The sequence below is a fragment of the Choloepus didactylus genome, chromosome 2 (genome assembly GCF_015220235.1).
Source record: "Choloepus didactylus isolate mChoDid1 chromosome 2, mChoDid1.pri, whole genome shotgun sequence".
NCBI classification, from domain to species: Eukaryota; Metazoa; Chordata; class Mammalia; order Pilosa; family Megalonychidae; genus Choloepus; species Choloepus didactylus.
The window spans coordinates 53,622,796-53,637,850 of record NC_051308.1 but is presented as its reverse complement, the minus strand read 5'-3'; the positions used below and the strand labels follow the sequence as shown (position 1 = coordinate 53,637,850).

The window sequence follows — 15,055 nt, the reverse complement described above, 5'->3', positions numbered from 1 at the left end:
CTAGTGTGGAGCCACACAGAAAGTGGAACCCAAAGCAAAGTCTCGGGAGATGCAGTCAGAGCTGGGAAAATGGCCTGGGCTGGGAATCAAGATCACCGGGTTCTGGTCCTGGAAGAACCACTGTAGGATCCTGCATCAGTTACAACTTTTTTTGAGCCTCAGCTTCCTCATTTGTAAAACAAAATTAAAAATCCCTACTTTCTCAACTTTTGTATCTTCAGATCCAAATAAGACTGTGACTGGCTGTGGACATGTTTTGTGAATGGAGAAGCATTGGGCTGGTGGACGAGAAACCAGGCTGATGATGGGGAAGGCAGGCCCTGGGTCTGGAGGAGGGGCAGAGGGCAGGCAATGTGTTTTTTCCTAATCTGTGATTTGATGGGTGCTCTCATTGAGCTGGTGCCCTGCACTAGGTGTGTGTCATCAACTGTTTCTCTCTTCTACTTTAATCAGTTCCAATCAATTCATTGCACATTTAAGAACCCACTCTCTTTTTTTGTTTTTTTTAATACAGTTTTGAGATATATTCACACACCTGCAGTTATCCACAGTGTACAATCGATTATTCACAGCACCATCATACAGTTGTGCATTCATCACCAGAATCAATTTTTGAACCTTTTCCTCACTCCAAAATAAAAATAAAAGCAAAAAAGAACACCCAAAACTTTCTATCCCCTTTGTCCTACTCTATTCTACATCTAATTTTTGTCCCCATTTTTCCACTCATCTGTCCATACACTGGAGAAAGGGAGTGCGAGCCACAAAGTTTTCACAATCACACGGTCACACTGTGCAAGCTACATAGTTATACAGTCGTCTTCAAGAATCAAGGTCACTGGGTTGCAGTTTGACAGCTTCAGGTATTTCCCTCTAGCCATTCCAACACACTGAAGACTAAAAAGTAATATCTATACAGTGCATAAGAATACCCTCCAGAGTGACCCCTCAGCTCCATTTGAAATCTCTCAGCCACTGGAACCTTATTTTATTTCATCTCTCTTCCCCCTTTCGGTCAAGAAGATATTCTCAATCCCATGATGCTGGGTCCAGGCTCATCCCTAGGAGTCATTTCCAGTGTTGCCAGGGGGATTTACACCCCTGGGAATCACATACCACTTAGGGGGAAGGGCAGTAAATTCACCTGCTGAGAACCCACTCTATTTAAGTTATCATGGCAAGCAATTCTTGTCCCAATACCCCTAACACCCTTCCTTTTACATTTCATCCTCACTTTGTTTCAAAACAGGTAGTCAGATAAATCCATTATGCCTTTGGTAAAAAGTGAATTGCTTATAGTCAGATGTCAAGATGTATTAAAATGACTCTCATTTTTTTCAGGAATGAGGAATTCAATACCTTCTCCATTGAATTCACCATCTATGGCACATTTGTGTTATACATTACAGGTATAGTTCATCAATTTCAGTTTGTAGAAAGAAGAAAAAGAAAAAAAAATAGTTCATTACTTATTATTGGTTAACTTTAAGATAGTTCATTTTTTTATATATTAAATTCAGTTTTACTGAGATATATTCACATACCATACAATCGTCCATGGTCTCCAATCAACTGTTCATAGTACCATCATATAGTTGTGCATTCATCACCCCAATCTATTCTGAATATTTTCCTTACACCAGAAAGAATAAGAATAAGAATAAAAAAATAAAAATAAAAAAGAACACCCAAATCACCCCCCCCCACCCTATTTTTCATTTAGTTTTTGTCCCCATTTTTCTACTCATCCATCCATACACTGGATAAAGGGAGTGTGACCCACAGGGTTTTCACAATCACACTATCACCTCTTGTAAGCTACATTGTTAGACAATTGTCTTCAAGAGTCAAGGCTACAGGGTTGGAGTTTGATAGTCTCAGGTATTTACTTCTAGCTATTCCAGTACATTAAAACCTAAAAAGTGTTTTCTATATAGTGCATAGAATTTCCACAAGAGTGACCCCTTGACTCCATCTGAAGTCTCTCAGCTAGTGAAACTTTATTTTGTTTCATTTCACATCCCCCTTTTGGTCAAGAAGATGTTCCCAATCCCATGATGCCACATCCAGATTCACCCCTGGGAGTCATATCCTGCGTTGCCAGGGAGATTTACACCCCTGGGAGTCAGGTCCCACGTAGCGGGGAGGGCAGTGAGATCACCCGTCAAGGTGGCTTAGCTAGAGAGGGGGCCACATCTGAGCAACAAAGTTCCCAGGGGGAGACTCTTAGGCACAATTATAAGCAGGTTTAGCTTCTCCTTTGCAGTAATTAGCTTCATAAGGCAAGCCCCAAGATAGAGGGCTCGGCACACCAAACCACCAGTCCTCAATGTTTGTGAGAACATCAGCAACAATGCAGGTGAGTAAGTCCAACACCTCTGCATTTTCCCCCAGCTCCTCAGGGGGAGCCTGCATATATATTTTTATTCTCTGTTCAAATTACTTTAAGATGAAGATGCAGTTCATTTTATATGTTGTGGAGAAGAGAGCAGATGCTTTGGCCGACACAATGGCTTGTGAATTTCCTTTGTGTAGAAAAAGCATTCATGGGGATAGGTATTTTTCATTTATTCATGCCAAAGCCTCTAAAGAAAAATAGAAGTACCAATATATTGCTTAACTGTGCCATTTCTTTTCTTTTCTTTCTTTTTGTTTAAGGGTTCATTGGTTTTATTGATGGCAGAAGAAAAAATTCCTCCTTTCATTTGTAAAAGTTATTTGCTTTATTTAACTCAGTATTTTTTCCCATTCTTTGTATGGGTCACACCCTTTTTTCTTTCTTTCTTTACAAAATCTGCTTTTTCTTTCTCCAAATAGTAATATCCACCATGGCTGCATCTTATTCTGAAGGGAAAGTGGAAGGTCTAGCTACAGGTTTTGACCAGGCTGTTTCAGTCAATGGCTCCTTTCGTGTCAGCGCTGAGCCCAGGGAGGTTGTTAAACTGCTGGGTTGGTGGAGCTGATCATCTTGGCTGGTCATCACCTCCTCTGCAGACTGTGAGAGTTGAACATAGGAACCGTCTTTCTCCCATGCCCCTGTTTGAATTGGCCTGATGTTGCTTAGTAGCACTTCTTCATAGTTTCCATAATCAATGTACTTTGGTCACACCCAAAGAATGGAGAGCTTCAATGTCTGCTGAGTAAAACTTGTCTTCCCAACACAGTGCAAAACATTCATCTCCAGGTTTCTACATTTTTGCATATTCTGTAGGAATGGATGACACAAATACTTCTTCTGGTTTAATTGACCCAGATCTTCTTTCGGGCCCACTGTCATTAAGTATTTTATCCTCATAGGGTTGGCTGTGATGGGTCCTGCTGACTTAATAGTTTCTACTCTATTCCCCTTCATTGCTATTTCTGTCTCTTCATTTGGAACATCAGTGAAACTGTTCTAACAGGATTCTGGTAATCATTGTTTAGATTAAAGTGGTTTTCCAATTTTTTTTTTTTTTTTTTTTTTTTTACCACTGAAAGCTTCATTACTTATTGTTTGCGATTTCCTGTCATAAAAAATGATCCGGATTTGCTGTTTGGGTTTCTCTCTTCCTACATTTTTTTTTTTTTTTTTTGAACCCAAAATTATCTATTTATTTATATTCTGTTCATTATTGCTGTATTCATGCCTGTTAAGATTATATAACATTCATGAAACATAATCTTGGTCTGTACTTTCTTCTGTTAACATTCAAAGTTCTCTGGTTTAACAGTCATCATATTTATGCTTAGATTTCTGTGAAAAAATAGAAGCTGAACAACTATAGAATTTTCAGGTACAGCTTTTACTTCATAAGTATTTGCAAGAGCATTGAGAAAAAAATTGATTTCCTTGTCTACAACTCATTACAAAATTCTGCATTCAGTACTCCCAGGTGACTTCAAAATCCTATGTTTTAATTTGTTTCAAAATCCTATGTTTTAGTTTGTTTCTCATGAATATTTGCTAGGCAGAACTCTGAATTCATGGTTGAATCGAGTTGTAAAGCATTCTTTTTAGATGTTTCTCCCAGTCTGATACTCCTGATGTGAACTCCACCTGAACACTTTTTGATTTGATTTTAGTGTTGACATTTCCTAAGTATGGGAAACTAAACATTGAGGAATAAATGCAAAGCCACCAAATACTTTTTTTCATTCTATACATACACAGAGATTATTTTATAAAATGTGAAACCTCACATATATTCCACACATTGCTCTGTAACTAAAGAATTTCACACATTTATCCACTGAGTAATTATTCTACAAATAATTATGTCATAGAGTTTCCCTAGAGTTTCCTCCTACTGATAATGTCTTTCCTATCCAGTTTTCTGATTTTGGACTTATTCCTACTCTGATCTATGCTTTCATACACCAATGCTGAAGGTCATCTGAAATTTATTACAGGGAATTATATAGTGTTCCTCCCAGTATACTGCAATCAGGTTATTTATGTCTTCCTACATTTTTGATTATTATTATCTATGGATTCTAGAAGAGGAAAATTTTCTTTGCCTCTACAAGTAGATGGACTTTTTCCTGGTCTGCTTTGCACAGAGTTAGCTCTTTTTTAAAAATGTGTCGTCACTGGGCTGAAAGTGTACGAAGTATCTTCAGTTCTATCTAGAATATGGTCTATCACACCTGATTCTCTCTTCAGCCCATAATTCAGATCCTGAAGAAGTACTTGGTCTTTAAGAACCTCTGTTTCTAGGTAATCCACTGCCTTCTACAACTGGCTTTAATTTTGATTGTCTCTGTAAATAAAGAGGTTTTTCATTTCTTGGCTGCCTGGTATCATTTCAAGGTAGATGTTTTGGTTGATTATTATCTTTTACTCCATTTTGATCAGCATTCTACAATCTATGTTTTCCTTGATGATTCTGCTATGACTGAGATTTAGGTTCTTCCACATTCGAAGTTCCCGTTTTAAATGGCAAAATACAAATTACATGCTTGGTACTTGTGGATTTGCATTTCCGAGGTCCTCTTCATCTTCAGATCATACCCACCCCTGACCTTTTCCTTTACCTCTCAGAGGCAGAACCACAACAGGTTTCTGTTTACTGCTATTAAGAAGCCCATTCAAGGCTGCTTCCAAGTTGTTGCCATTATCCACAAGAGTTTGCCTGGAGCTTCCTTACCAAAGCCCATTGCTCTTACGTGCTTCAGAACTTTCTCATCAAACAGTTCTCTCAGATTTAGTTGGCTTTTCCTTCTACTTCCCTATTTCACTTACCGTCAACACCCACATTGAGATTGCTTCTAACGCTACCACCATCTCCTCCAAATGGCTTGGTTTCTTTACTCTTTGCAACTCCTGCAATAGCAGCAGTCCTTTGCTTCTCAAATTCATCATTTATAGATTTGAAGGCAAACTAACTTGCAATGTCTTTCTTTGATCAAGTTCTCTGCTAATCTATTGGACACGAGATACACACTTCAAAAGGCCCAAAGGAGGTAGTCCACCTTTGGTTTCAATATTGCTTCTATTGTATTTTGACAAACTTCTCTGCAATTCCTTTTTCTCAATAAGGTGCTCTACTTTGCTGCCAAGAACCGTGTTGCTAGAGTCATTTAAGAGTAGGAATTCATTTTTTATGTCAACAATGCCTGAGAGCTTAATTTACATTTCAAGTGGTGTGTTCAGGTATATTTTAGACATACAAATAAATTCTACTGTTGTGCAACTTATATGACCATCAGTCATCTGCAAACTGCATTCTTGATGCAGTCTGAGATTCTTTGTCATCCTTTGGTGCAGCAGCATTGCAAAACTTTTGAATCTGCAGAACACGTGGACCTTCAAGCTTTCCTATCTTTCTACCATTGATGTCACTGGGGAGGAATTTCTTGCCAATTGTTCTTAGATACGTATTGAGAGCAATCAGGATGATGTCATTTATACTGACTTCCTCAGAACTTGTGCAAGCTTCAGTGCTTTCATCTGAAAGATAACAACCTGCCAGGGACAACTCCATGCTGGGAATCTTGGCCATGGTAGCTGTTTAGGCCAGGGGAGGTGGAGCACTGGGGTGGGGCTGGGGGGGAGACTTCTTACTTGAGACCTTTTGCCATTCTTAAAAAACAAAGCAATTGTAAAATGTCTACATATACCAAATCCACCCCAGTGGCTTAAGGAAATTGTAGAATACTGATCAAAATGGAATAAGAGATAATAATCAACCAAAACATCTACCTTGAAATGATACCAGGCAGCCAAGAAATGAAAAATCTCTTTATTTACAGAGACACTCAAAATTAAAGCCAGTTGTAGAAGGCAGTGGATTACCTAGAAACAGAGGTTCTTAAAGACCAAATACTTCTTTGGGATCTGAATTACGGGCTGAAGAGAGAATCAGGTGTGATAGACCATATTCTAGATAGAACTAAAGATACTTCGTATACTTTGAGTTCTCAGCACAACGATGATGCTTTTTTTTTTTTAAAAAAAAAGCTAACTCTATGCAAAGCAGATGAGAGATCTGCTACAGGGGGCACATTTCCCTACAGAAATGCTTGCTGGGGGTGCTCCCACCTTCTGGCTTGTTGCCTTTTTCCTGTGCACATCTTTTTAGCCCTGAACACAGTGAAGGGGATGGGGGCCCCTCTGCAGAATAGGACCAGAGAGGCCAGTCTGGGGAAGGTCCTAATTACAAGATCAGACCCATAACACAGAGAAACACAGGAACAGGAGGCAGAGGGGCTGAATCAACGAGGACCAGTGGAAAGGCTGGGAGAGTAGAAGCACCCATGGAAAGAACAGCCCAAAAGGAGGCTAAACAATGCCCTTGGGCCCCGAGAGGAGAGTTCTTCACTTCACCAAAAAGGAAACCTACTTTAGGGGAGCATTCCAAATACCCTTGGATCTTTTCCTTCACTTTAGCCCCATTCTGTTATGAACAATTTGTTTGGGATCTTCTCTGCTTCCTGAGGACGGGGGTTGAGGGAGGTGGGAGAAAACTAGGTTCATCCAGGGGTAACCCGGCACTGGACTCTGGTCGGTGAGTAAAGCAACTCCTTACTCTTATGTGCTATGAATTCATTCATTTATTGATTCAAAACACGTTTATTGAGCTCCTGTAAGAGGCCAGGCACATGCTAGGAGCTGGGGATACAGAGATGAACAGAACCCCATCCCCCAGTCATCTGTGACAAAGCCACAGATGTGACAACTAGGTCTCCTGCCAGCCAAGTTGATATGTGGCTGGACTTGAATACGGAATCTGGGTTCTGAAGACTCTTCTATTTCACGGCTCCCACATTTTCTCATTTAGAGGCTTTGCCTTTCTTATTCTATAAAATCCCTTGGGAATCATTCCAGGCTTGTCTCAACTAAACCAAGGAGGAAATGGAAATAGTCTACCCCCGCCTGGGGCCCCTGGAGGGGAGGATGGGGCAGGGGCCAGGCGTGGGATACTGAGGCCCAGCTCGCAGACCAGGACAGTGGTCAGGCAAGGGGTTGGGGTGCTGACCTTTCCTCACCTGGGTTTTTTTTTCCCGACATTGCCTGGGTTTTGCACCTTCAAGTCTCGGGTTGCTTTGGCCAATGGCTGGCCCCAGCCCAGAGGGCTAGAACCAGTCATGACACAATGCTGAGTGACCAGCAAGGACCCTCGAGCTTTTAGGAGGTCATTCCTCATCCAGACAGCACGAGGTTCTCCTATATCCTCTCTCATCTGGGATCGGCATGTGTATGCACAGCACCCAGCTCAGTCTGCCCACTCCCCTGATTCCTTCTCTTTCCCCTTCAAATTCCATCTTCCTGCAAGCAACTTACCATGTCCTGCCACTTACACTCATCCCTATAGGACAGGGGGCCAAGCAGCAGGACTTCAAATCCTGCCGAAAGCATGGAGGAGACAAAGTGGCCCCCACTTTTCACTCATGAGGAGGAGAGCAACCAAACTTCTGGGGCCTCTCTTTATCCCCTCCACAGCGTACCCCACTTGCTCTCCGACTCCTTCCCTCCTCAGCCAGGGAAGAAAATGACAAGAATCCCTCCTCCTAGTTCAGCTGGTTCTTCTATCTTCTTCTCCTCTCCCCCAGAGCCCAGGTCTTACTGCCCTTCCTCCAATGCCCACAGTGCCAGACCCAGCTGAGTCCTGATTCCTCCAGTTCCGCAGGGAGGCTGGGCACGGGGCAGCACTGGAGCAAAGTTGGGGAGCTGGTACCAAAGGGGCAGAGAGAGGAGCACATTTATTTGTTCACATATTCACTTTTTTTTTTTTTTTTTCAGCTGAGATGCCTATGGACTTTTTTTTTTTTTTTAATTCAGTTTTATTGAAATATATTTACAAACCATACAGTCATCCATGGTATACAATCAACTGTTCACAGTATGATCATATAGTTATGCGTTCATCACCACAATCTATTTCTGAACATTTTCCTTACATCAGAAAGAATCAGAATAAGAATAAAAAATAAAAGTGAAAAGAGAATACCCAAACCATCCCCCCATCCCACCCTATTTGTCATTTAGTTTTTACTCCCATTTTTCTACTGATTTTTTTTCAATTTTTTAACTTTGTTTATCAAAAAATTAAAAACAAACAGGCAAACAACAACCAAAAAAACCCCACAACATTTCAAACAAAGCAATGGATTAAGGAAAACAAATAACCTAAAATAACTACTTTGCTTCCAATATGTTCCTACCATACCCCAAGAAAATTAATAAACCATGTCCAAACAGAGGAGTAAGAAAAACAAATAATCTAAAATAACTACATTGCTTCCAACATCACATATTCACTTTTAATGGTGTGAGAGAAACCAAAAAACTGAGAATTTTCCACTCTGGCCCTCTGATGTCCTTGTCCCCAGCAGCTGTTGCTCCCTGACCTGTTCTGCACTTTAGCCCCTAACTGCTCCTTTCTACCCCACTCGATAAAGCCCAATTTGCCCAGATAATGGCTGCTAGTCTGCAAGCACAGTTCCTCCCTCGTCTAAGAATCATTCTGTTTTATTCTTTTCATTTTCTTTTTTAGAGAAGTTGTGGGTTTACAGAACAACCATGCATAAAATATAGGGTACCCATATACCACACTACTATTAACACATTGCCTTAGTGTGGTACAATTGTTACCACTGATGAAAGAATATTTTAATAATTGTAGTATTAACTATTGTCCATGGTTTAATTTAGGGGCATAGTTTGTGCTGTGCAGTTCATGGATTTTTTAAAAAATGTTTAATTCTAGTGACAGATATACAACCTAAAATTTCCCTTTTAACCACATTCAAATATATAATTCAGTGCCATTAATTATGTTCACAATGTTATGCTACTATCACCACTCTCCTTTACCAAAATGTTTCCATTGACCTGAAGAGAAACTCTGCACATTTTAAGCCTTAACTCCCTATTCCCTACACCCACCCTGTCTGCTGGTAACCTGTATTCTAGGTTCTGACCCTATGATTTTGTTTAATTATTTCATATCAGTGAGATCATACAATATTTGTCCTTTTGTATATGGCTTATTACACTCAACAAGATGTCTTCATGTTGTCACATGTATCAGGACATTATTATTATGGCTGAATAATATCCCATTGTGTGTATATACCACATTTTATTTATCCATTCTTTCAATAGCATATGCATACACTGTCTTATAGCATTTTATCCGTATTAGAACTTCTTTCAAAATTGAGTCAATCCTCTCAAACCCTGCTGCTGCTTTATTAATTAAGTTTATGTAATATTCTAAATCCTTTGTTGTCATTTCAACAATGCTTACAGCATCTTCACCAGGAGTAGTTTCCATCTCAAGAAATGACTTTCTTTTCTTTCACTTTCTTTGCTCATGTATAAGAAGCAACTCCTTATCTGTTAAAGTTTTATCATAAGATTGCAGCAATCTAGTCATATCTTCAGGTTCCACTTCTAATTCTAGTTCTCTTGCTATTTCTACCATATCTGAAGTTACTTCCTCCACTGAGGCCTTAAACTCCTCAAGATCATCCATGGGGTTTCAAATCAACTTCTTTCAAACATCTGTTAATATTGACATTTTGAACTCCTCCCATGAATCATGAATGTTCTTAATGGCATCTAGAATGGTGAATCCTTTCCAGAAGGTTTTCAATTTACTTTGCCTAGATCCTCAGAGGAATCACTATCGATAGCAGATATAGCCTTATGAAATATATTTCTTAAATAATAAGATTTGAAAGTCAAAATGGCCCCTTGATCCATGTATGAGCTGTAAAATGGATGCTGTGTTAGCAGGCATGAAAACAACGCTCGACTAGTTGTGCATCTCCATCAGAGCTCTTGGGTAACCAGTTGCATTGTCAGTAGGCAGTAATATTTTGAAAGCAATCTTTTTTTCTGAGCAGTAGGTCTCAGCATTGGACTTATAATATTCAGTAAACCATGTTGTAAACGCATGTGCTGTAACCCAGGCTTTGTGTTCCATTTACAGAGCACAAACAGAGCAGATTTAGCCTAATTCTTAAGGGCCCTAGGATTTTCAGAATGCTGAATGTGCATTGGTTTCAACTTAAAATCACCAACTGCACTAGCCCCTAACAAGAGAGTCAGTCTGTCCTTTGAGGCTCTGAAGCCAAGCATTGACTTTTCCTCTCTAGCTAGTAAGGTCCTGGATGGCATCTTCTTCTAATATAAGGCTGTTTCATCTACATTGAAAAACTGTTGTTTAGTGTAGTCACCTTCATCAATGATCTTAGCTAGATCTTCTGGATAACTTGTCATAGCTTCTACATTAGCTCTTGCTGCTTCACCTTGTACTTCCATGTTATGGAGATGGCTTCTTTCCTTAAACCTCATGAACCAACCTCTGCTAGCTTCACACTTTTCTTCTGTAGCTTCCTAACCTCTCTCAGCCTTCAGATAATTGAAGAGAGTCAGGGCCTTTCTCTGGATTAGGCTTTGGCTTAAGGGAATGTTGTGGCTGGTTTGATCTTCTATCCAAATCACTAAATCTTTCTCCATATCAGCCAAAAGGCTGTTTTACCTTCTTATCATTCATGTGTTCACTGGAGTAGCACTTTTAATTTCCTCCAAGAAATTTTCCTTTGCTCTCACAACCTGGCTGACTGGCACAGGAGGCCTAGCTTTTGGTTTATGTCAGCTTTCAACATGCATTCCTCACTAAACTTAATCATTTCCAGCTTTTGATTTAAAGCGTGAAGCTTGCGACTCTTCCTTTCACTAGAACACTTAGAGGCCATTGTAGGGTTATTAATTGGCCTAATTTCAATATTGTTATATCTCAGGAAATAGGGAGGCCAGAGGAGTGGGAGAGAGAGGAGAAACGGCCAGTCAGTGGAGCAGTCAGAACACACACGACATTTATTGACTAAGTTCTCTGTCTTATATGGGCATGGTTGGTGGTGCCCCCAAACGATTACAGCAGTAACATCAAAGATCAATGCCCACAGATCACATTACCAGATATAATAAGAAAATTTGATACATTGTGAGAATTATCAAAATATGACACAGACACATGAAGTGAGAACATGTTGTGGGGAAAATGGTGCCGTATACTTGCCACAAACTTTTATTTTGTAAAAAACACAATATCTGTGCAATGCGATAAAGTGAAGTGCAGTAAAATGGGGTATGTCTGTACATGCTTTGGGATCCCCAGGGGCAAAACAAGTCCTTCTTCTCTCCCCTAAGGGTTATCTAGGCCCAGCCCCATTTCTGTAAGAGTCCAATACATAACCCCTGGGTGTGAAGAAGGCCTTATCAGAGGGGATTAACAGAAGTTTGATAATCAGCCCATCGTCCAAAGTCCACCTCCTCATTCTACAGCCACACATGTCTGAAAGGACAAGGGGTTCCTTACTAACCACTGCTTCCTGTACCTGCTTTCCCTGAATAGAATCCAAGCTTATTTGCAGAGAGGAAGAATCTGCCAAGAGCAGGGTGGTATCAAAGGACCTTTTGTCTCTTGAGCCAAACAATGGCCCATTGTTACCTCCCAGCCTGGACCCTTCCGGGGGAAACTTCCTTTCTGGTCTACAAATGCAATGTGCTGACAGAAGTGAGGGGCCAGCTCTAGGCAAGAGAAAACCCTAGGACAGGCTGATGTGACCCTTACGCCCAGGGCTTCCAGGGATGGCAGGGTTTCAGCTGGACAACTGGGTACAGTCACCTTTCTTCAGGAAGAAGGATTTCTACACCTTTTTCCTTCCCCTCTTCTAAACTCAAGCCTGTTAAAGAATGCTTTCCCCTTTGCTTCTAAGGTTATGCACTTCATCCTTCAAAAATGGAGTTGAGCACGCATTCCTTTCAACAGCTTCCTTTGATCAGCCCCATCAACACTCTTTATTCCACACTCCCTCAGCAGTTATATACCCCATCTGTATTATGTTCATTTGCCCTCATCTCTCTGTAGCACTTTTCACCTGTCCGCCCCACCTCCCACATTAGAATGCTTCCTGAGGGCAAATGTATGCCTTCCCTCCCCACTAGACTGGGAGATCCCTTTTGTCCAACTCAAAGAACGACACATTCTGTTCTTTAAATATTTGTTAAATACTAATCCCTAACCACACCTCTCCCAAGGATAATTGTGTGGAGGAGACTTTTAATCAGAGAAAGGAAGGAAAGTTAGAAGAGAAGGTGGAGAAAGTCAGCTCCCAACTTCCGGGCAACACTTGGTGGGTTAGCTAACAGAATACTCACACCACCCCCCTTGCTCAGGCTGGCCTCTGCTAGAAATCACGGGGAAGCCTTCCTTACAGCTGGAGGAGGCTCCTGGCACAGTTCTAACCCATGAGGTCTAGAAGGAAGTTGCCTAAAGAGTTTGTGGGAAAGACTTTGCTTTCCAGAGAAAAAGACAGACATAGCTAGATAACTTTCTTCTCTTTCTTCCTCCTTTGGATGCTGACAACATGACCTGCAATCACTGAAGGAAGGCAAAGAGAATCACAGTGCCTTCAGTCTGACCAATGCCAGTAGCCACCTACCTCCAGATTTCCCATTAGGGGAGAAAAATAAGCCTCCTTTTTAATTTTAGTCACAGTGATTCTGTAACTTTCAGCCCAAAGCATTCTTTACTGATTGAGTGTCTTAACTGGTTTCTTGCTCCAGTTTCACTTCTATGTGTCCCATTCTCCACAGCCTTGGCCAGAGAGACCTTTATAATATGCAAATTTGATCTTGCTATTTCCCTGTTTTAAATTCTCCATTGACTCTTCACTGCCTACAGAAGAAAGTTCAGACTTCTTTGCAGGGCACACAAGCCTGCCTGCTTCTCCAGCCTCATCTCTTTGGCACTGTAAATCACAGACGGTTCTCCAAATATACCAGGCTCTTTCATGTTTTATTTGCACATGTTGTTTCCTCTGTCTGGAATCCCCTCTTCTCTCCATCTCCTCCCTTTCTTAGGCAGTTCCATCTTGTATGATTCTATATCCTTTTTATCTTTATTATAATCACATTGTATTATCTCTTCCACTCATTAGACTATGAGCTCCTCAAGGATCTGTACTTTTTATCCGTCTTTATTTCTCCAATATTGCGTAGAGGGCTGAAACTCAGGAAATTGTGAAATGAATGAATGAATGAGTCAGCACACTAAACCTGGGCCTGGATTCTATCCTGAGTTTTTTTTTTAGCATAGCCCCAAGAGCTCTCTGAAACTCATTTTCCTCATATGTGAAATAAGGATAATGTTTCTGTCTTTCTCTAGATCACAGGGCTGTTGGAAGTTCAGATGAAATTATTGGTAAGTTGCAGTTTTGTAAAGGCAGAAACGGCACTGGCCTTGGTGACGGACAGACCCAGGCTCACATCCATGGTTCTACTAATTACTAACTGAAGAACTTGGACAAGTTAAGTAAACTCTCTGGGCCTTGGTTCCCTAATTGACAGGAGGTTGTATATAAATTTGTGGGGTTGTTAAAAGGATTAAATGAAATACTATATGCAAGAATTCCTGGCCCATTACAAGGGGTTAACTAAATGTTCTTCTAAGTAGAGGTGGAGAGAGGAGGTATCCAACCTGTGGTGGGATCACACCTGGGATGTCTGGTTCTTGGAGAAAAGCTGCAGTTCAAATGCTGCTGGGTAGCCAATGCCAAAGAGCTCCACCTGCCTCCTCTCACTGTGCAGACTGCAGCTGCCACACCAGCAATTCCATGCTGGGCTGCTCTGGGTGTCTGTCCCTAGGCTGGAAGAATAAGAAAAGTTGCTAGCATCTGCACAACATTGAAAAGATCTCCTGGTATTTCCGTTAACATCTGTCTCATTTAAGTCCCAAAACAACTCTGTGAAGCAGGAAAGGCATTAGCAATGCCAAGTGACTTGCTCGTGGGCACACAGCTGCCACCTGGGAGAGAACCTAGTCTTAAAACTCCATGCTCTGTGGTCTTTCCCTGCTTCCCTTCTCCCAGGACTTGAGGGGGATGAGAGAGGATAAAAGAGGAGGATTGGAAAGCTCGAGCTCCTGAGGAGTGAGGACACCTCCTGCTTATGTTAAAGCCATGCTACCAGGGGCAAGGCTAAGGGCTGCAGGGATGGAGGGCAGCCCTTTGGGGTCTCATGGAAAATATCCCCAGTGCAAGTGAGCAGGAAACCAAGGAGATAGAAGACCTGTTCTTCCAAGACCAGCCCCAAACCATGAGCAGATGGCAATCTTTTCTTTGAGCCAAGGCCCAGGAAAGGGACTGGACCCAAAGATGGGGCAGGCTGCCTGCCACTCATGCAATTCAGGAGCCCACCCAGAAAGTTCTGTCCTTCTGGGAGAAGGAAAAACCTCCCACTCTTCCTGTCCCCAAATTCCTAGCATGCAGTCACTTACTGGATAACCTCAGTGGTGGGGATGATGCACTCATACACTGTTCAAAATGCACAATCATCTCTTGATAAGAGATGCAGTTAGAGCAGAGAGGACACTGAAGTGGTCTCTTAAAAAGCCTTTCCCATGAGAACATCAATAGAGGTTGGAAAATTGTCACCTCATTGAGAGGATGACAGAGAAGGGACAATTTGAGAGAGTTCATATGACAGCCAGAGTTAGAGCCTGACTGCACCGTTTGATAGCCATGCCACTGTTACCTCTTTAGGCCTCAGCTTCCTCTTCTA

General features: G+C 41.4%; 1 pseudogene; it reads right to left on the bottom strand.

The window, feature by feature from the left end:
* Window positions 1-2,891: 2,891 nt before the first annotated feature.
* LOC119511591 lies at window positions 2,892-5,734 on the bottom strand (annotated as a pseudogene).
* Window positions 5,735-15,055: the final 9,321 nt, after the last annotated feature.